General features: G+C 45.1%; 2 protein-coding genes across 5 annotated transcripts in view; one reads left to right on the top strand and one right to left on the bottom strand.

Annotated features, from left to right (window-relative positions):
* The window catches only part of LOC122410710 (D(5)-like dopamine receptor), a 47,376-nt gene extending 29,902 nt beyond the window's left edge, over positions 1-17,474 (bottom strand). For 2 of the 4 annotated variants that reach the window (XM_043419088.1, XM_043419092.1), the window contains exon 1: positions 15,794-17,474. The gene's annotated coding sequence lies outside the window, so the exon portion shown is untranslated. Of the gene's footprint in view, positions 1-9,137; positions 9,833-15,793 lie in introns of those variants that run through there. The other 2 variants (XM_043419089.1, XM_043419090.1) reach the window with 2 other exon arrangements.
* Positions 1-21,091, top strand: part of LOC122410704 (pickpocket protein 28-like) — a 56,734-nt gene that overhangs the window by 19,281 nt on the left and 16,362 nt on the right. The window lies entirely within an intron of this gene.

Raw genomic sequence — 21,091 nt, 5'->3', positions numbered from 1 at the left:
CGAATTTGGCCTCCGCCGCTATCTCTCCGACGCCCAAGGAGGATCGAGCGTCGGGGCAAGGAAAACCGACCGGATGCGAGAACGACCGAGACCGCAATGACCCGGAGAACGGTATTCCCAACTGACATTACACGCCCCCCTTCTCCACCATGGACAATGCTCCTTTTCTTTATTCTCGGGATTTCCGCGCACTATTTACTTGAACAAGCGAAGTAGAAGTGACCCGACTTTGGAAGCGGGGACGAGAGCGTTTATCGGTACTGCGGGGTACGATTCAGCAGCTCGTTAAGGCGCGCGCGCGCTCGCTCGACGAAATTCCGCCTGCAAATTTTCCCTTTCGACAACATTTTTTCCTGCAATCGATTTTCATCCCTGCGAAACTTTACGAAGATTCCCCGAGCGTCGATTCAATATAACGAAGCACTTGAGAGCAATTATTGTTTCGTCGTTATCCGAATGCAGTTACGCCTCGCTCCCGCTCTCTTTCTATTCCCTGCGCCGCGTCATAATTATTAACCTCGTTATTCGCGGTTTGACGTTAATTTCATTATCGCAGCAGCCAATTCCGGGGCTTCATCTCGCTCCGCGCCTGGCCACAGGGAGAGACATTCGTTGTATTTGCCAAATAAATTCAATCGCGAATTCCAGCAGTGCGAGGACGACAGTTTTCCAGCTCTTGGCAAAAGTGCGCGCACCCGCGTTCCCTCGATTAAGGTCGATCTAATGGGGAGAGTGAGTCGAGGAGCGAACCAAGAAGCCATAAACCACGTTCGGCTAATCGATTGCTCGTGGATGTACCTCATTTATGTGGCTCGACTGCGTGTACGAGTAAACAAAACGCTCGATTTATCGTTCGAAATCCTCATCGCTTATCGAACGATTCAGATCGATAGTGCGCGCTCGCCGGAGATCATTCATCACTAAAATGGAGATTGATTCGCTCACGGAAAAAAGATTTTGAGCACGAAATGTCGAGGGTGAAAATGGGGGTGGGCCCGCGGTGCGTGGAGCATCGATAAACTTGAAAATGCTTCGTGGGAGTGTCCGAATGAAGCTTCCTTGGAAGCTGCGATTCCGAAGGGGGTTTCGAAGTTCGACAAATTTCAAGTTGCATCGATATTCGACCAACGATAATTAACCGAGGCACGGTCTCACGAGAAAACTGGAATTGCTACTCGTTTGAAAATGCCACAAGCCGGGAATAACGACGACACAGAGCGCCGCTTTTATCGTCGAACTTTTTTTATATTAGAAGTCATTACGAAGTTGAATATAAAAGGAGAGAAAAGGCCACGCGAGCGATAAAAAATCACGAGAGTCGAAAGTTTCGCCAGGCGAGTTGTGTTTTCCAGCTCGACAATCCTCGCGAACGAGCTTCGTTTCGAGATACACACCAGCAGCTTCGGAAAGCATTCTCATAGCGTGCATTCAATCCTCGTGTCATTGCTATCTCGCGACCCAAAATTGCACAGTCCTGCAATTTTAATTCTCTCGAGTCCTGCAATATCTCTCGGCTCTGCGAGTCCCTCCTCCTCGTCCCCGAGTTCCTATTTTCTCGTTTCTATAGTCGTGTGATGAGTCAAACGTAACAGAGCCCGAATCGGCTTTGAGGATTGTCGCAAACTTTACACAATGTTCATCGTCGACCTGCGCTCAGTAATTAAGGACTCGCCCGATATTAAGGAAGTTCGAGCGTATCTTACGGAAAAATTATTTTCCAACTTTGGACAATGAAATTTTTCAAACAGAAGCCTTCATGAATATGCCGATGATTTACCCTCTCAAATTTTCAATTCATTAACTTGGAATGATAAAATCTAATGTATTGTTCGTATGGTGTCTTGGACTTGCTTAAAGAACCGGAGAATTTCATCCGCGTGCTTCTTGAGCGTAAAGGACAGAAATGAAATTCGATCATTTTTATCGAATTCGGTAAATTTTTAAAATATTTTCATGCTTTTTATTCATCTTTGCTGAAAATTGAACTTTGACCTGCCTCGAGTACCCTCGAGTTTTGACGTTTCCTTCATTATTTTTGCTCTTCTTTGAAATAAAAATATTTTTTAAATCCACGCGAAAAACTGCACATTACTCACGTCCTCGTGGGAAGATTCTACGTTTCGCTCGGAAAGTTTCCGGCTCGTTGAAATAACCGTTCTTTATTAATACAGGTTTGAAGAAAGAGAAAGGCGAGCTTGAAGAATATTTCAAAAATTCAGGCGAAGGTCGTACGTGTTCGGCAAGTCGAGAGAATATTCTGTCACGAGGAACAACCAACCGAAAAGAACTTGAAAATTGATTGCGCACTATTATTTAGGTTATCCGAGGGATTTATAAAATTGTTATTCCCAGCTGAGGATGTCCAGACTCTCAGAGTATGTCCACGTGATCGTAAAGCATTTGAAATAATAACGTAACCTCACTCTAAGCTTTCATTCATGCACGAATCATCCTCGAGCCTCGGGCCTGGGCACTCTGGTGGAAAACAACACAAAGCTTTAAAGCTCGGCCGAATCCTTTTGTTCTTTGCCAAATTATTTCACGTTTTGCATTCTGAGTTCAGCTACTTTAAGGAGGAACATCAGCTTCGCGTAAAGTCAGGCTATGTAAATACGAATTTGATTGTTTTTATCCAAGTTATCTGGGTCAAGTATAAGCCCTGTTTACTTTGTTTATATTGGATTAACCCGTAAAAACGCGTCATTGTTGGATGATATTTGTGTGAAACGTAAACAAAATGGTAGAATGATACGACCTCCAACTTTGCACACGCGTTCTTCAGTGTTCAAACTGTCGAACAGTACTTTTATCTAACCTTAACCATTTTTTATTTGTTTTTGGGTATGGAAAGATGGAGTTATACTCAAGTTAGCAACTATACTTTAGGTTGATTAAATTGAAGTATAAATTATTATTAATAAAATGAATAAACACTTGCATCGGTGACGAGAATCGAGAGTCTCGTTGTGTCGAAGCTGAAGATTGTTTTGACAGGAGGAATGTGAAATTCATAAACAAGGTGTTTACGTCTCGTCCTTCGTAATCTTTGCTTATGGTTTGTAATATTGCCTGCGCTGTTTTACGAGAGAGAAATAATTGCAACGGGCTAACGAAGCCTCGCGCGTGCTTCGCAGAGACATTCTTGTCTCGAAGGCTGCTCGCACACTCCTCCACTTTCTCACTATCTCGTAAGCTCCGAGGCCACAACTCCTGGCGTGGTGGTACTCTCATTTAAAAGTGAGATTGAGCTTGCACTCGTCTTCCTTCCCTCCTCGGTTTCATCCTCCCGCTGCTTCGAGTGCATCTCCGCAGGCTCCATGCGAAAACCCCCAAAGTGTAATTCCCAACGTTATTGTCGTGTTGTTAGGCAGCCCCTGCAACGTCTCATCTCTTCGTGTCACACAGGAGCTGCACCGAAGTCACGAGATCGCTGCACTATTCGCCTCCTTTTGGCTGCGCATTTGGCTCTTTTTCCCCAACCTTTCTCCGCCTTCGTGAGAACATTGCTAATTGATATTTCACCGAATCTCGATATCGATTTAACCGCGAATTTATGTCCTCTCTTATTAAGGGATCTAGCCTAATTAGATGGCCGAAGAAAATACGATTTTCACGAGTTTATTACCAGTATAAATTAATAAACATGAATATAAAAAGTGTTAGGCTTTAAAAATACATTTTTTAAGTACACAAAAATTTTGTTTCTGTATTCATTTTATTCAGTTTTTTCAGAAAAACCGCACCTTTTTTCACTGTTTTTTGCAAACGAAATAATTCTGCTCGATATTCGCCAAGTAAACGTCGCTCGCACAAGCGCACTGAGACTGCTCAGATCTTAAAATTTTACCACGTTCCTTTAAAATATGTTTACTTTCGAAAAATGCAATAAACAGAAAACCGATTTTTTGAAATAAATTCTGATTAGGACCCCTCGACTATTTCGTTGAGCAATAATCAAGTTTTCTGCTGAATAAGTTTGGCAAATTACGCAGCATCCGGAATAATGGAAACGCAAAGATAGCGAGAGCCCCCAGATGTGCAGGAAATTTGTGTCTTTACCTTAAAAAAGCTGCCCACACACACACACACACACACACACAGATTATGCGAATTTTTGTAAGGCGAGTCAGCACGTATGCACATTTCGTGCTCGGTTATTCTCTTTCAGGATTTTTCTCCCTTTTTTTTCATTTGCTTAAAAAATTTTATGCATCCTCGCGCGCCTCGTCGCGCACGCACACTTCGACGTGTACGGCGCACACGGCGAGGTGTTAATATTTGAACTGTTGGATGAGAGCTCCTCCGTATTCGTATCACCTTCAAGGTTTTGTGTCTGTTCAAACACACTCGACTTTTCACGCTGCAGTTCTTCGAGCGTATAAACGCATGGATATATTCGTTAATTCATTCCGACGAGGGCTTCCAACAGAGGATCCTCATCGTATTGGCTTTACTCTCGTGCTTAGTGCGCCAACGATTCTCTCCAATGGGGAGGAAAATTTGTTTAACTCGATAAGAACAACCCGCTCCGGGTTCGAAACTCCTCGCACCTCTGGGAATTTCAATACAAACGATGAAGTCCAAACGATCGCGTTCACAAACCTTCGTTCGGATTCGGAATTTTGGTGAAAATGGTCGAGGAGAACGAAAATTTTCGTAAAATTTCCTCATTTTTTATCCTTTTTTCCAATTATCATTGATTTTTCAACATTTTTTCTTCGTTCCTTTGCTTTTTATTTTTTTATTTACATTCGTATAACGCACCTCGACTGTTTCTTAAAAGAGTAAAAAGTGCGTTGTACCGAAATAGCAACGAAAACGAAACCTTCACGCATTTGTCAGAACTTTTTTACCAAAAAAATTGCGAAAAATGACAGCAAATTTGTCGGTGTTCGAGAGCAAGAAACAGACACAGTTCCTGAAATATTCCAAATGTAAAATGATTCCTGGATTTTGCCCCGGTCTACCCGCGACTGAGAGAAACGTACTCGCGTATTCCATTCGCGTTGAATCACCTTGAGGCTCCGATACCTTTCATTCACGGTTGCACAGAAGAGTAGCGAGTTCTTTGGGAATACACTGTGAAGATCGAAGGAGCCCGCACGAATCCGGCGAGATATCAAAGGATGAAATGAAAAACAAAGTATATATAGAGGTCGGCTGAGGATGTAAAGCTTTTTCTTGTACAGCGCGCGGTGGGGCTGGAATCCTCTCCAGCCGTTCCTCCCCGGCCGATAACAGGTTTGTCTCTTGTTTTTTTTCAGCTTTTTTATACTTCATCCGGAGGTCTCTCGATATTCCGGTGCTCACATAGAATATATTCATTTCCCAGGGAGCTTCGAGGTGTAAGCATGGATATTGGCTTGTATCGGAGGACTGGCAACACGTTTTCTCTTCAACTTTTTCTCCCTCCTCGGGGAAAGCTTGTCCCGCCGACGCGCGGGCGAGCTTCTTATTTCTTATCATATTCGGCGTATCACCCTCGTCGAATCTATCCGCTTTATTCTTTCTCCTTCTCGATCGCTTCTTCCCTCGCGAGGTTGTCTCGGCTCGGACTTTAGGATTGCTCTCGACCGTAAACCTCCACTGCTCAATCGACGGAGCTCAACACCTTGGGACCGAACGATCTTCTTGCTCGTCCCCCTGGATCCGCACTTGGCAAACGAGCTCTCCGCGGCATATCGCGTGCTTCCAATAATCCGAATGATCGCCAACCGTAAATCGATCACCGACGGAATAATTTCATTATTCCTGGGAAAATCGTACGGACGTTTTCTCATATATAGAAAGCGAAGGGCGAAGGTGCTGATCGGAAGTTGAACTTTGGCAAGGGTGAACAACGATCGTGTTCGAGGGCAAGTAATCCGGGAACTTTGGCTCGATTATGCCCAGCGAATACACGAGAATTCTCTTCACAACTTTCGCTCGAACTTCAGCTAAGCTCACAACTTTTCCATCAAAGTTATGTAAATTATCGAAATTGTATTTGCACGCTGTTTTATGGAGAATCCATTGGCGGGGTAATGAATTTGGGAAGGAGGCGAGGACGAAGATTCACGAAGCAGCGTTCAAAATTCGAGGGAAAAAATTGCTTCGATAAAACGCGATTGTGGCGACATTTTCACCGAGGATTATTCATCGTTGTCCGCCAAATCCGGGGAATTCACAATGCGCGCGGACCAATTCCGTGTCCCGGGGCTCGACACACTCTGATTTCTCTCGGCATCAAATTTTCTACGTTCCCATCTCGATTTATTCATACTCGCGTCCACCGCGGATCGTGCGCGGGGACGATTATTTTCATTTCTACTACTGTATAATTTCTCGACGATTATTCTCTCTGAAACGAGGTGCTCCAACGCCGGGTAACAGCCCTGTCCAAAGATAGTCTCCATTCAATTCTCATCTCGTGGAATATGCTGACGAATATAATGTATTTTTTGCATCGTTCTTTGTCAAAGTAGGGAATTCCGGTGATCTTCGTTCGTAGAATGAATTTAAGGCCTTGTATACACTGCTCGTAAAGGGGTGATGGAAAAGAACAATCGTAACAAAAAAACCGAAAACTTAGCACCTCAAAAAATGAATTTTTTGTTAAAACCGTCGCCATTTTTTTACCTCAACATTTTTACAAATCCCTCATCGTCCACGTCCAAGCTATTATTATCGTAAATAAGTGGTGTAAATTTGGTATCGATCGGATTAATAGTTTTTTAATTATCATGTCCACTGCAGCATCAAAAAGAAATTTTTTGATGAAAAAAATTGTGCAGGTATAACGTTGTTCACAGTTTTTCAATAAACATTTATTTTCTTGTCGAAAAAAAATCAAGAAAATCGGGTTTTTCGGACGCCGCGTCGTTCTTGGAGTTGTCGAGCCTCCTTGGATCGTTTTATTAACTGCTACGAGAGGATGTGAAGCGAGAAAAAATTCAAATTTCGTGGCTCCGCGTGAATTTCCATACTTGGGAGTTTCGCGATCGAGTTATTCGAAGGGGAAAACTGGTGTTTATTTATTCACGAAGATAAATGAAACGTCAAACGATCGCGTAGCTCGTAGGAAGCCTAACTCAATGAGGCTTCGGCGCACCTGTTGAGCGATTTGCATACACGTAGCGCACTCGCAAATCGATTAACCGAAAGTTCTAAATTCCAAAGCCACGCGGAGATCGCGCCTTAAACGAAAAAGAGTTTTCGTCCCGAGGCCCGAAACTCGGCTATTTAGTTCGATGCGCGTTCGTCGTTCCCGTCGCGTTCGTTTCGCAATTATCGCCAAGTGGAGAAACCAATTTTCAGGGCGTTCACGGGAGACTCGCTGTGCGAATTCGAACGGCACGGAGCGCATCAGCGGTTCTGCCGTGAAAACATTCGCATTCGCATAACGAGATTGCATCAGCCGCGCGGAACTGTGCTTTAATTAACTCGGCTGTTCGACATTTTGGCGGCACATTTAATCGCTCGCCTCCTCGCGTTCGATATCCATATCCGAAGTTTTTCGCCGGTGTCCCAAACAATCCGGATGAACTGACCTGTCGTCGCAGGATGCTCCGTTGATTGCGCTGCTCCCAAAGGCAAACGATTTGTTATTCGACCACGAATTTCGTAATTCAATTAACCGCGCGCGGACGGTCGGTAACTCAAACGCGCTTGATCCCTGCCATAAATTGAAACCAAATAACCCGATTGATTTTGGGCTTTCGTCGTGACGATACGAGCTCGGAAATTAATGCAAATTAAGAGGGGAAAAAATCGTCCGAAAATCGGGGGCTCGATGGAACTCATTTCCAATCGAAAATTCTGTCTACTCGGCTCACATTATTCCCGCGTCCAATATTCTCCCGAACGCTGCGACGATCGTTGCTGCGGGACGAGCAGCGAAACACTTCCATTTGCGAAACCGCGATACGCCCGCGCCTCTGCTTTTTTTGGAATTTCATTTGCATTAGTCTTCAACGCCGAAACACGTTCTTGACTACAAAAACACGTTGCCGAGTGTGGCGAGAGTGATGCAAATGTGATAGAACGGATATGCCACATGTGTGCTTATGCGCTTGGCGAATGCTACTCGGATCTCATCCCCGCATCGACAATGGGAGAGGTCAAGTATGCTCTCTCATCGTCAGCCAACAGAAACGCTGCGCGTACATTTGCCATTGTTTTATGCGAGTGTGGAAATTTCTCATCCGCACGACTTTCGCGCCAATTTTCATTCGAACTTTTCGTACTTTTGAATTCCTTATTGTTCTAACGTTTTTGGTCTACCGTCAAATTACTGCGCGCATCGTGTCACGAACAGCCCTCTCGAGGGCGAAAAAACGTGAAAAAGTTCATTAAAACCAGCGTCGAGAGCATTTCAACAACTATTCCATAGACGAATATCGCCATGGGAAATTCATTGCGGCAACGTTTTGATGGTTTATTTTCCATCGAAAAGTGCTAAGTGACAACGTCGGAAGCTCTGATTTCCTGGAAAAATAAAAATAAAAGACGAAAAAGGTTCAAAAAGGGCGATAAAATAACATTTTTCCACAAAACTCGGGAAGTTACTGTTCAAAGAATAAAAGCTTCAAGAAGGACGATGAACTAGCATTCTTCAAAAAAGGCAAAAAAAAGAAGGAACGCTGAACGGTCATGAAATAAAACTCGGAAATTCGCTATTCAAAAAGGGTTTGAAGGGTGCGATAAAAACGATTTTTCGAAAAACCTCCAAAAATTAGTATTCAAAGAGTTTTGAGAGAAGATAATAAAAGTTTTACCGAATCTCGAGAACTCACAATTATACAAAAGGTCTGAAAGGAATGATAATAATTCGATGTACTAAAAATCCTTCGGAACAATGCTGCGGGTTGTGAAGTTGAAGATTTTTTTATTTCCTCCTTCGCGCGGACAATTTGCAGCGAAGTGAAATTTCATCAGAGTCGTCGCGGAGTACTTTTTTAAAGCCCCGACGAAGGGGGTGGAGAAAAAGGTTGGCACTCGCATTCGGAGAGAACGTGAGAAAAATTGCTCGAAACAAGGTAAACCTCGGGCCAAAATAATTTAGCCGCGTCTCTGCTGTGTCTCTCGGTGTTCCGTCTCCTTTCGTCCCGCGCGCTCGGATTTCTCTCTTAGCTCTCGCAGATATCGAGTTTTATTACCTCCTACCTTACTTCTTGTCGACAGTCGCGTGCGTCTTATTTTCCGTAGCCCTTCCGCTCCCGCTGACTTTCGTATCCGACGATTTGGCCCTTGAATCATGCGTTGCGCTCGAGCTTGAACGTTATTGTTTATACGTTTCGGTGGTACGATTTCGGCGATGGCTCGTTCGGGCCTCTATTTCACGCTCAAGAATCCTCGCGTATATAATTTCCTCAAACGCGCGGCTCAACATTTATTACGCTTTATTTATATCGGTCGTGTCCCCGCGACTGTTCTCTTCCGATAAGATTCATTGCCATTTTTCACGATGGGCCAAAGCCGATTTTCGCAATCACCTTGCCCCAGCAGACACGAAACAGTACGAATTCGTAGTATTTTTATTCCCGGCGCTAAAACCCTCCGAAAAGCTCACCCGAAAAGTCACATTTTTCCGGAATTTCCTCAAGCCCACCGCGCCCCGTTTTTCCCCCACTTTCCAATCGGAACGAACTCACTTCCCTCCACTTTCATTCCGTCCCCTCAATCAGGCCGAGTTTCACTCCGAATCTATAATTCGAGGCCGAGTCGTTCCGCGTCGCGTGCGTGCAAGTTCGAAATTTTCTCGTTACACGAGCACGGAGGATTGGCGTCAACCGGCGAGTCCCTCGCCCGCTTTCTTTTAAGCCCCAAAAACACAGGTTTCCTCTGACAAAGCTTCCTCTTGAAATTCGTAGCGCACACTCGACGATTGACGCGCTGCAGGGGGCCGCGTGCTCGCAAGGGCACCCACACGAGCAGGCCATGCACTGAGGACCCGGATCCGCAGTTTGATTATGAGAGTCTTTTGAACACCAGTTACTCCAACCTACTCCGGATGATGCTGAATAACTGGTATTATCCCTTCTACGAGCCACCATTTACGAGGAAGCTTTGTGAGCAAGTATTTCGCCGTTTGTGTCCTACTTCTTATCCCCTTTGAAGCAAGGCACGAGACAATGCGGCGGGAGCTCGCGAGATCTGAAAAACTGTGTCAATTCCACGTCCCGGTGGGCGCGATCAATCCGTTTTTTAAGCTCGACCCCTCATAGCGAGAGTGCGTTTTTGAATCGAAGAATGCGTAGCGGATATTCAACCTCGGAGTTGTTCAAACTCGATTTCGTGAGCGCGGTGCACGGAGGCAACGAGTTTCGTCAAGTTTCTGAAACGACGAGGGAAACTCGCTTTGAATTAGTTCGCTAATCCGACGATTGCTCCTAACAATAAACACTTTTTTGGAGTCTCGGCCGAAGCGGAATTGTCCCTGCTTTGTTTTCGGTGCAGCGTCGCGCCGAGCGGAACCAGCTCTTTTCCTGGGACTAAGAGATCCCAAAAGTTTCGCTGTTTCTTTGTAACACTCGTGACTGCTTCGCCTTGTTTGCTGCGAAGATTCCTTGTTTCGTGTGTTCTTACACATGTGCAAGCGATCGAACAAAGCTTTGGAGCTGATTAACGTCATTACGTTCGTAGGTGGGCTCACTCGTTGGACGAAACCCTTCGCTCTTTGAGTCCCGGCGCGACAGAAATGAAGCTGCACCTGCTTTGTTTTTATTTGTTTTCTTTTACTCTCTCACTCTCTCATCTTCAGTGCGCGCGTCCTCTGGACTTTTGTGTCGGAATCCGCTTTTCGTTTAATTAGAGAATGCATTTTTGTCGTTTTGTATTCCTCGTCGAACGGGTCTCTCGGAGCTCTTTGAGATCTCGCCTCCAAAGAGAAGCTTCCGCGGGGGCGACGAGTCGTGATACTCGCGAGCTCGTGCAATCATCTCTACACTTTTAATCGTAAATCCACATTTTTCAAATGGAGTTTTGAGTGTGAAAGTACGATTCTTAAAGCTCGAGGCGTAAAAGATTCAAGGGATTTCTTACTTTTTCAATTTATCGAAACTTTCTCGATCTCACTAAACCGCGCTTCCAAGTTCGACAGCGCGGGATTCTTCTCGCACTCGCCTTTCCTTCTGTTTACGTCTAATCGGTCGAAGATCCTGGAAGAATTGGTGCAATAATGGGCGCTCGGAAAAGGAGCGTTAAGTCTGACCTTATCAAGTGCGATTCCGATTGGCCGCAGCGCGGAGAAATACACGCCAAGTTTTCAATTCCAGACGCAGGATAAATACGGACGCCGCAACATAATCTTGTGTTCCAAAACCCCCACTTTTTTGAGCACTCGAAATCATCCGAGGTCCTATCGATATTTAGTGTATACTCACATTGTTCCAGGCGGGAAGTGATTTATTTTCTTCGAGGTAAGACCAGCAATTACAAAATTTCGTACATTTTCATCCAATTTTTGCCTGTACATTAAATTGATGAAACTATACAGGATAAACGGTTTCAATGTCATTCAAAAATCCATTCAATATCCTTATTCCATGTAAGAATCATTAAGGGGGGTGGATAGCGACGACACAATGTTGCCATGCTGAACCATGTTGCATACATTAAAAATTTCAATAAAATAAGATAAGAATTTAATAAAATTTGGTGAACATATTTTTTAGTGCCAAATTTGACAATACAAATTTTTAAGATTTTTCTTCTGTACAGTTATCGAGTAATATTGGTCACTAAAGTTCACGCGTATAAGCATAGCGTTTCCGGGCATAAGAAATCTGCTTTAATGCGTAATTACTCGATAACTGAGCAGAAGAAAATTTTGAAAAAAATTGTGTCTTCGCGCTTGATGTTGAAGAATAACATTATCACCGAATTTGATAAATTTCTTATCATTTTGACGAACGTAGCCACCTTCCTTGACGCAGTTCAAACTTGGGCTTAGCCTACTGTTTTTTAAATGATTAATTAATTTGTGAAATTTCGCAGTTTGGGGTTATTTCGAACGGCTTGTTTGGAGGAATTCCGGACGCTCTTGCTCTTGCCCCACATCGATAGATTTTTTCAAATTTTAGTTACGTCGTAAATACACATGAAAAAAAAAAAAAAAAAAAAACACTAACGCATGATGAAGACGAAAAAGTGATATTTGTTTTGAAAAATATGAAAGCTCACCACCCGAAGACTGGATTCCGTCAATCGAGTGTGAATATGTGGGCTCACAGAGTTGCACAAGCGAAAGTACGAGTCGAAAATATGTTTGCGATATGTGCAGCATTTTCTAATGCAATCCGGAATTGCCCCGGAGGTTCGGGGTCTTTTACGGAGTTTTACGGAGTCTTGTTTTTTACCTCCAAATATCTACCAATTTTGACATCTATATTTGTTAAAATGTACATCGGAAATAGTAAACAGGATATCGAGCAGTAAAATAGATTGAAAATTTATTTTCTTACTTCATCGTGTGGTTATTGATTTCCCCTAACGAATCGAATTCTCGGCTTGTCAGCGTCTCATCGGATTAAAAATATAACGTGAGAGAAGTGCTTGTTCCGGAGCGCACGGTCACCTCGACACGGATTCTCCTATCCACGCGTGTTTCTACCATCACAGGAATTCCGCGGGGAGAAGTTTTAAGTGGGCACAAAGGCGAGGGGAGCGATTGATCTGGGAACTTCTGGCTCGTGGGCGAGAGGAAAGTTTTTACGCAAATTGATTGCCTACCGGGGGATCGAGGAACGAGCTTTTTAATTGCTGAATCTGTCCGATCGCGAAGGTTATTGAGAATAACGCGAAGGTCCTGCAACTCGGAATATCAATCGGTCGAAAAAACGGTCGCAAGTTGTTGCGTCCCGAGCCGAAAATAATGCGAGAGGGACGCGAGGAATAAGAGAACGAAGCGGGATCTGCACAAAGTAAATATGCGGTGCCGGAGCCAACGAAAGACACGATTATCTCAAATGCAAATTAAGCAACAAGAGTACTTGAGAAACAGAAGGAAGAATGCGCACAAGTTTGCGAAATAACAAAACGCGGAAACAGTAATTTGGATTGCAAAGTAGAGGATGCTCGAGGCGAAGAGACCAACTCGCGCCTTACAAGTTTCTATTCTCAGCAGTAAAAACTAATTTCGCTCAATATTGCGGCTGGTGGAAAGTATATTAAGGGCCCAGTTTCTGCATCGATTGAGACGAGTGTGGTCCTTCGTCGTGAAAAGTGCGCTTTTTCGCCCCCTTAAACTGGAAGAACGAGTTTATTTCACATGATTTTATTGGAGGGCGCATTCGCGTGAAGCAATTATGCGAGGAAGTTTGAAAAACGAGGATTTTTTTCATAACAATGAGAGCTGTGAAAAAAACTGGGGAACTCTCGTCCTGGTGGGAACTTCTGTAAATGATTTTTCGAGGAAACTTTCTCCCCGGTAAGCTGTAGGCAAACTTCACGATCGAGTATCTCAAAGCTCTTCATTGAGCTCTCGCAAGCAGAGCTCTTTTTAAAATGCTTCAACTTGCAGGCTGCGAGGAATGGAAAATCGTCGCTTGTAATTACTGAAACTTCGTGATTAAGTATTTAAAGTCTTTTTATTGAACTTTCGATTAAAAAGCTCGGCGACAAGGACTCGAGACTCTTTCGCTAAGGTTCGAAAACCTTTTCAGAGTCCTCAAGACTTAAAACTCTTCGTTTTAAGTCTTGAAAGCCCTTCCGTCAAAAAAGACACGAGCGATGCACGAACACCGCTCTGACAACGTGCCGGCACTGCATCGAATAATAAAGAGCGTTGATGGCGACACCGAATTAATGTTTCCTCGGCTCCGGTTGACCGGATGCCCGATATTCATTCTGCGCTCGAGGCTTTCTTCCTCTCACCGAATCGCTCGTTTACCACTATCGAGCTCACCCAGAGCCCGCAGTTTTTCAAACTTCTTACCTCTTCCGTCCCTTCTCGGCTCCATTTTCTTCACCTTCCGAGCTCATAAATTTCATCAAATTTTTTGGAGTTCGGAAATGCTCATCATTCGTGAGTTTACCAACAATATTTTCCCGACGAAATTTTCTTCCGCCGACGAGGCTCGGTAAATTATTTGCGAATTTCGACCCTTTTTCACGGTTTTTTTCCCTTTCCACCACTTTTTCGGTAAGATTCTTCGGGTTCGATAACATCAAAGGTTTTCCTCGCGTCCCGGAGGACCTCTTAGCCCCGGGCGGTCCGGACGACTCGATCTTCGCATCCGTCCCAAATAAACGACGAGCGCGACGCGGCCATGAAAAGATATTACGTCTCGTGTGTGTGTGTGTGTGTGTGTGTGTGTGTGTGTGTGTGTGTGTGTGTGTGTGTGTGTGTGTGTGTGTGTGTGTGTGTGTGTGTGTGTGTGTGTGTGTGTGTGTGTGTGTGTGTGTGTGTGTGTGTGTGTGTGTGTGTGTGTGTGTGTGTGTGTGTGTGTGTGTGTGTGTGTGTGTGTGTGTGTGTGTGTGTGTGTGTGTGTGTGTGTGTGTGTGTGTGTGTGTGTGTTTATAATGCTCCTGCTCGATGGAGCTCGTGCGGAGCCTCCTTTGACGCTGTTATCCTTTCACCCGTTTTCGAATCCTTTCATTTTCCGCGTCGAGATCATTATTGTACGTAATTAGATGGCGTCTAACGAGGCGAAAACCGTTCGAGAATGCCGAAGTTCGATAATCATCAACCTAATCTCACTCGCCGATCGATCGCGATACGAATTTGTTGGAAAGTCCTCTCGGTATCGACTTCTTTGTGGAACAGTATCGTCGCATAAAATATTTCTCATTGAAAAAATTTGAAAAAAAAAAACAAATTTTTTTTATTTCTACACGAAAAAACTTTGCCCATCGAAAAAAAAACCGTTTGGTTGAACAAAAATGAAGTGAATTCAAGCATATTTGTGGCAAAAATTATTCGCTTCGTTCAACAAAAGAAAAGTCGAATCCACTGCATATTTTCGTCCAATTGCGATCAATGGATTTTGTTCGACCAACAAAGTTCCAGTGCCCGCCGCGCCGTGATAACTGCAGCTTGTTTTGTTCACTTAAAAGAGTCGAAAATTTCATGATAAACCGAAAATGACGCGGAGGGATTCGCGTTAGTAAATTTTTCATAAGGTCCATATCGAGGGCGATATTAACAGTGTTTGTGCTGTAATTGATTGCAACTGTTATCTTGTGCGTTCAGTTCATTCGCACGATATCGTACGGAGTACAGAGTTACGCAGAGTAAAACTGTCCTAAAAGTGGTACGCGCGCGTACAAATGGCTTTGCAAACGCTTCGAACTTTATCGGAGGGAATAAATTGTCCGTGACCCCGGAACGCGTCGATACGAATAGAACGTCAAGTGAATGAGAACATTGAGAAAATTTATCCTTTTTTGATGGGCAGCACAACGTAAATCCTCTTTATTTCGATGCTACTGTCAGATCGCAAATAGAGATGCTTCGATCGGGCCGAAGTGCCATTGTATAAAGGCATACAAGAATGGAGCGGGGCAAAAGTTTCTTCTTTTTCGAAGCCTCGGAATTCCGAGGATTGTAGAGATTCGAATATTTCGTCGTTTGTCGTATGAAAGAATGAAAAAAAATATTTTCAAACGGAGAGCAAATTTCGTGGCATTCGGGCACGATCTTGACGCAGTTCAAGAATTACGAAACTCAATGTATGTGGACCACTGAATAACTTTTTCTGCTCCATTAATTTTAATCCGACGAAACTTTTCGTTGCGTCAATGAAATGAAAAATGCTACGAATGCTCGCGAATTTTGAAACTTTCAGCTCAATGAGGAAGTTGGCATACGTACTGTGAATTTCGTATGCACTCGGGCGCATATGATCCGTCGCAGCGGTCGAGAGGCATCGACTCCACTTTCGCTGAAAGTTGTTCGCTTTCAATAGTCGCTTCTTTCCGCTGCAATGAAAAACTCTTCGAAGTGCACATGGAAGAGGCAAAATTCTCTTTATTTTTCTGTATCAACCCCGTCCCGGAGTCCTCGACTTCCGGTTCTTTCCAGCCGATCGCTTCCGCTCGCTCGCAGCTTTTCCCCAAACACACAATTGTTTTTCCGTCCGGAATCACATTTTTTCGACCATTTTATCGTTCCGTGCGCCACTCAACTTCCTGCTCGTTTCCATCGCACAAAGCTTTGCACTTTCGACGATTAGATAAAAGTCAGAAAGCCCGATTGCTCATCGAGCCCGGAGGCTTGTTTCTATATTTTTAGACGTCACTGCTCAGCACTGTTTTGAGCGTTGCGCGTCCCGCAGAAGCTAATTTTCCGAAGGTCCCTCTCGCCCTAAAACAACAGTGCACCCGCCTGGCTCCAGGCCAGACGAAGGCTCTCCTTCCGGTTCGTCCCTCACTTCCGGTACTTTTCCCTCATTCTCCGCAGAGTCGCAGAACCGTGCACCGGGGACCCGTAATTGCGTGGTGCCGATTATAACGCGATAATGTTTGTAATGAAACGCACTTTTGACAGCCCCATCGCTTCCGGTTGGCTATTGTCGAGGACTCCGAGTGGGGAGGATTCTCTACGCGTTTTCAACGCTCGTGTGGCTCGTACAATTGCTCCGATAATGCGAGAGGCCAAATTGGGAGCCCATTGTTCCTGGTACCGGGGCTTCGTTATCGCGGGACAATTATTCGGAAAAAATAATCGCACTTCGCACCCTTTTCACGTTCGCAGGGCAGTTTGGGCTCGAGTTGGTGGAGAATTTTTGGAAAAATGCATTTTCCCGCTGCTGTAACTTCTTCGGAAAGATTCAACGTTTTTTCTCGGAGTGTTCTCGCAGTTGTTTTCGCGGTAACAACGTCACGCGAGTGTCTCGTAATCGGTGCTCGATGGGCGCCGAGGAATTCGGAAAAAAGTAGTAGAAAAAAGCTTCGTTCAGCGTTCCTTCGTCGCTCCTCGTTCTCCAGACTGATAGAGCACGGGCTTCCGGGAACGTCAGCACAAAAACTGTGTCTGGACAATAAACCTGCTGCTCGGTCTCGCTTCCTCTGGCCCTCGCCGTGCGCAGCACCCTATCGCGAGATTCTTTCGCGATAGGGAGCTTATCGAGGCTTTCAAGCTTTCTGGAGGATGCGATAAAACCGGCGGGTTTGATTGACGAGAGGCTGGCCGGAGAGGCGATCGCAGACGGCCCGAAGACTTGCTGGACGCGGTCATGGAACGCGCACGCGATCTCTTGACGGACAAAAGCGAAAAAGTTTCAAACGAAGCGAAGGAAAAATCGGATTCCGTGACTAAAATTGGCTCCGAAACAGGCCTCGAAAAAAAATACAACAAAACAAGAGTAATTGACGATTCTAGCTCGTGCTTTTTCAACTACTTTCCGAGTCAGAGGAGCCCGCGAATTCGAAAATCTCGAGCGACCTCGATCGACTGTTTCGCCGGAGAAACAACTCCAGCATTCGCTCCTCGTCTCTCGTTCAAATTGTCTCGATTAGTTAGCCAAATGCTTTGCTATCGAAGCGTGCTCACGTCGCGGTGGTCGCGCGCGAACTGAAAATCCCAGGAAACACCCCCGCGAACCGGCCGCCACTAGTTCGCACACCCGCGCTCACGCCGCTCTTCTTCGCCCCTCGCATCCCTTCTCGCCTCACGATATCTGGGAGCTCTTGTCCGCCGTGCTACGAGCACAACTGTTTCTCCGCAAGCTCTTATCCTCATGAAAGCTTCGCGCCGTTTTTCACTTTCATTTCCTCCCCCGCACACGCGTATCTGCGATCCGGAAGCTCGCGACGCAGCAACTTTATTCGTGACTCATGCAGTTTCGCAGCCTCTATTTTCTACCTGCGGAAACAGACTTTCTTTCGAGCCAAAAGTTGCTGCCTACGAGGAGGCATCGATTTCCGCAAATGAGAATAGTTTCGTCCATTTTTTGCTTTTCGGACGAAAAATTCAACAATTTTATTCAATTCTCCTTTCCGCGGGGGCGCTCTTCCAACTCTGCGAAATAATTCCATCGCACTATTCGCCGGAACGTGATCGAATGTTACTCGAACGAATCACTCTTGCCGCAAGCATTTCATTTTCTCCGCTCAATAAAGCTCCGCGACGTACGACTCGCTTTGAGAATCCGAAAAACGTTGCGAATCCCCGAGAAAAAAACGGCTTTTCGTTGCTCCCTTTTTCCCACGAAATAAAATGAAAATGAACAACGTTCCACGACTTTCATGGCGATTGAATGAAAAGATTTTTCCTATGCGTTCGCCGGGATGCTTGCGAGCGATGCGAAGAAACGGAGATTAATATCACTCGGGATTTTTAAAAGCCTTGAATATTCGAGTTTCGAAAGCTTTCGACGTTGAAACTGGTACGCGGAATCAAGCGATACTTCAAGCGATTCTTTTCTTTCCACTTCCGCTTTGTGATCGCTCATCCACTTTGCGAAATTTTCTCAGTTGCGGCACACCGGATTTGTTAATCACTATCCGAGTGCTCTCGGCCGGAGGAGAATTTTCGAGAATTTCGCAGTGAGCAATTCAATTGAATTTAATCGCTGAGGAGCTCGATCGCGCAGCTCCTCTTGGCTCCGAGTTTGTTTGCCTCGAAAGTACAGCGATTCTCGTCAAATTTCATTTCACCTTATTACCGCGTATTAATTAGGTTTTCTCACGCGTACGCCAAACTGTAAGATTGCAATTGAAGGCGCACGTGCCCGGAGTTTCGGTAGGTCGCACCGTTTAACCAGGAGGGACTGGAAATCTCCTAATTTCTCGATGCAGCTTCCGCTTCGTTCTGAGAATAATCCCGGATAAGTTATTCCAAATATTCTCCGAGGAAAGTTGAATTTTGCAACGACGCTTTCCGCTCGGAGCACGGGGTCGTAAGGTTACGTTGAATTTTCTTTCCTGCTCTCTCGCTCTCTTGTTACGTCGAAGGCGAGCCAGCGTTTCTGAGACGAACCGAGTTCGACTGCATTTTTGCTGCTGGGCTTGGCTCGTCGGACTGCCGAAATGCTTGAAGGTCGAATGTGATTTGAATTCACAATTCGCTGTCAATCTCCGCGCGACTTTGATTGAATTCCCTCCCCCGAAGGAGAGGGAAGATCGAGGCCGGATTTCCCGGAATTTTCATCCGCACTCGTTTCTTCGGACTCCCAAAAATGCTGTCGAATCGCCCGATTTATTCGCGAATTTTCCGAAAAGCTGATAAATCAACTTTCACCGTTTTCCGCACGAGACAATTTTCCCTCTAGACCCTCCTCGAAGACACATAATTGAGATCGCCTCACGACAAGCTTCCTCGCTGGCGCTGAACGCACCACAAAAGGAACCGGTTAAGCAGCTCCAGCTCAATTCAACGTGGAGCAGAAACTTTGCAGCTTTGTTTACAACGGCAAAGAAAAAAAGTTGCACTCTGCACTTCAAGGGAGCAAAACTTGCGAGTGATGCAACTTCCGGAGAGAACTCTGAAGTAACCAGCAGTGAGGGAAGCTTGTAAAGGAACGCGCGTAAGTGCTTCGGGATTATAAAAATAATTTCGAAATTTCGAAACTTCGGAACGATTGAGGCGGAACTTGCAGGCGATTAAACTTCACGATTGAACACGATTGAAAAATTCAGGATCGAACGTTCCCTCGAATGTGAAGAATCTCTCGGGAACGAATACGCTTAAAAAGAGCCTGAAAAACGATTATTTGTCTCTGGCTCAATACCGAATAAGCGGAAACTATTAATTAAGGAAGAGCAAAGAGACATCTCGCACGGCTGAGAAGCTTGAAAAGGCAAAGGGTTTCGGAGGCGGCGTTCTCAGTCGCGATTTCTTACACGTGCGAACACATCCCGAGGATTCGCGCGAGGAGAACCGCGCCAGAATTTCTCGTCGTTACTGATCCCCGCTAACGACGTGTTCGCGGACTCGACGATATGAGACAGGAGATGAAGGGACAAAAAATTCCAAAGTTTTTTTCCCAAGAGGAGTCGCGACTCGTTTGAAGATCCCAACGCGCGGAGCTTCTCGCCTGCTGAATATCTCATTTATGTCGAAATCCAACTTGGTTTTTCTCGTTAAATCGGAGCCCAGGAATTCTCGGTTCGATATCCACGGGGAAAAAGCACTCGCACGTGCGGTCCCACAGAAAAGTCTCATCATTGCGTTAAGATCCTCGTGCTGGCCAAACGGACTTTCGCGAAATTGAAATTTTTTCGTAAGTGTCTCCGCGCGAAAAACAGGGAAAAGTTTTTTCCTTTCTTCCCAACGAACTTCCTGCCTTCTTTGACAAACCGAGTCGCGGAACGCACTTTGCAAATGAAAAGTGCTGCGACATCGTAAAGAAATCAAATCGGCTGTGCTCTCTTCCATTTGCCATTTCGTCATCCCTATACTGACATATCATGTTCCAGTCCTCCGACAATCAACGTCTCCAATTTCAGACGTACTTGGTAAACAGTAATTTCTTCGAAACTGGCCTTTGCCTGAGCATCAAATGAAATGAGGGGCTCGTACAACCTGCGCAAGCTCTTTTCGTACGTAATTCGCTGCGGGTTTGCAACTTTGTTGCATAAATCCAAGCTCGTCGTCGGTGTATGCACGTGCATGATGCGTACGAGAAACTGGGGTTATTCGGTGCACCCAAAGTTTTGGAAAGCCAAATAACTTTGCAGGGGAATGACGATGATTTCGGGAAAATCGGTACAGATTTATTGGCAAGTAATCGCGATCCCGGGAATCCTTTTAATTTCGGATTCTCGCTTCAGGAGACCGAATTTTCGTGCGGAAGAGTCGGAAGGGTTCGCACCTGAAGTGGGATAAAAAAATATTGGACCGAAATCGTAAAAATATTGATACGGAATGACTCTTTTGATCGTGATTCGAACTTGGGAGCATGCAAAAGAGACCGAAGAAACCAGAAAAAGCTGCTGCGACTCCGAAATCCTCGCAAAGTTTGAAGCCCTCACCGAGCCAGAGAGAGGGATGTAAGTAGAAAAATATTCGGAAGATAAAAACTTGGTAACTTTGGCATGAAAGTTACCCAAATTATTTGAGTCGTGTACCCCGGGAGAATTGGGCCGCCAAAAAGCATTTTTTTCAGTTCTTCCTGCACGAGCTTTCGTTCGATACCGCGGAAGGAGTAAATTCGACAAAATGTTCGAG

The sequence above is a fragment of the Venturia canescens genome, chromosome 5 (genome assembly GCF_019457755.1).
Source record: "Venturia canescens isolate UGA chromosome 5, ASM1945775v1, whole genome shotgun sequence".
NCBI lineage: Eukaryota > Metazoa > Arthropoda > Insecta > Hymenoptera > Ichneumonidae > Venturia > Venturia canescens.
This window is presented reverse-complemented; position numbering and strand designations above follow the sequence as displayed.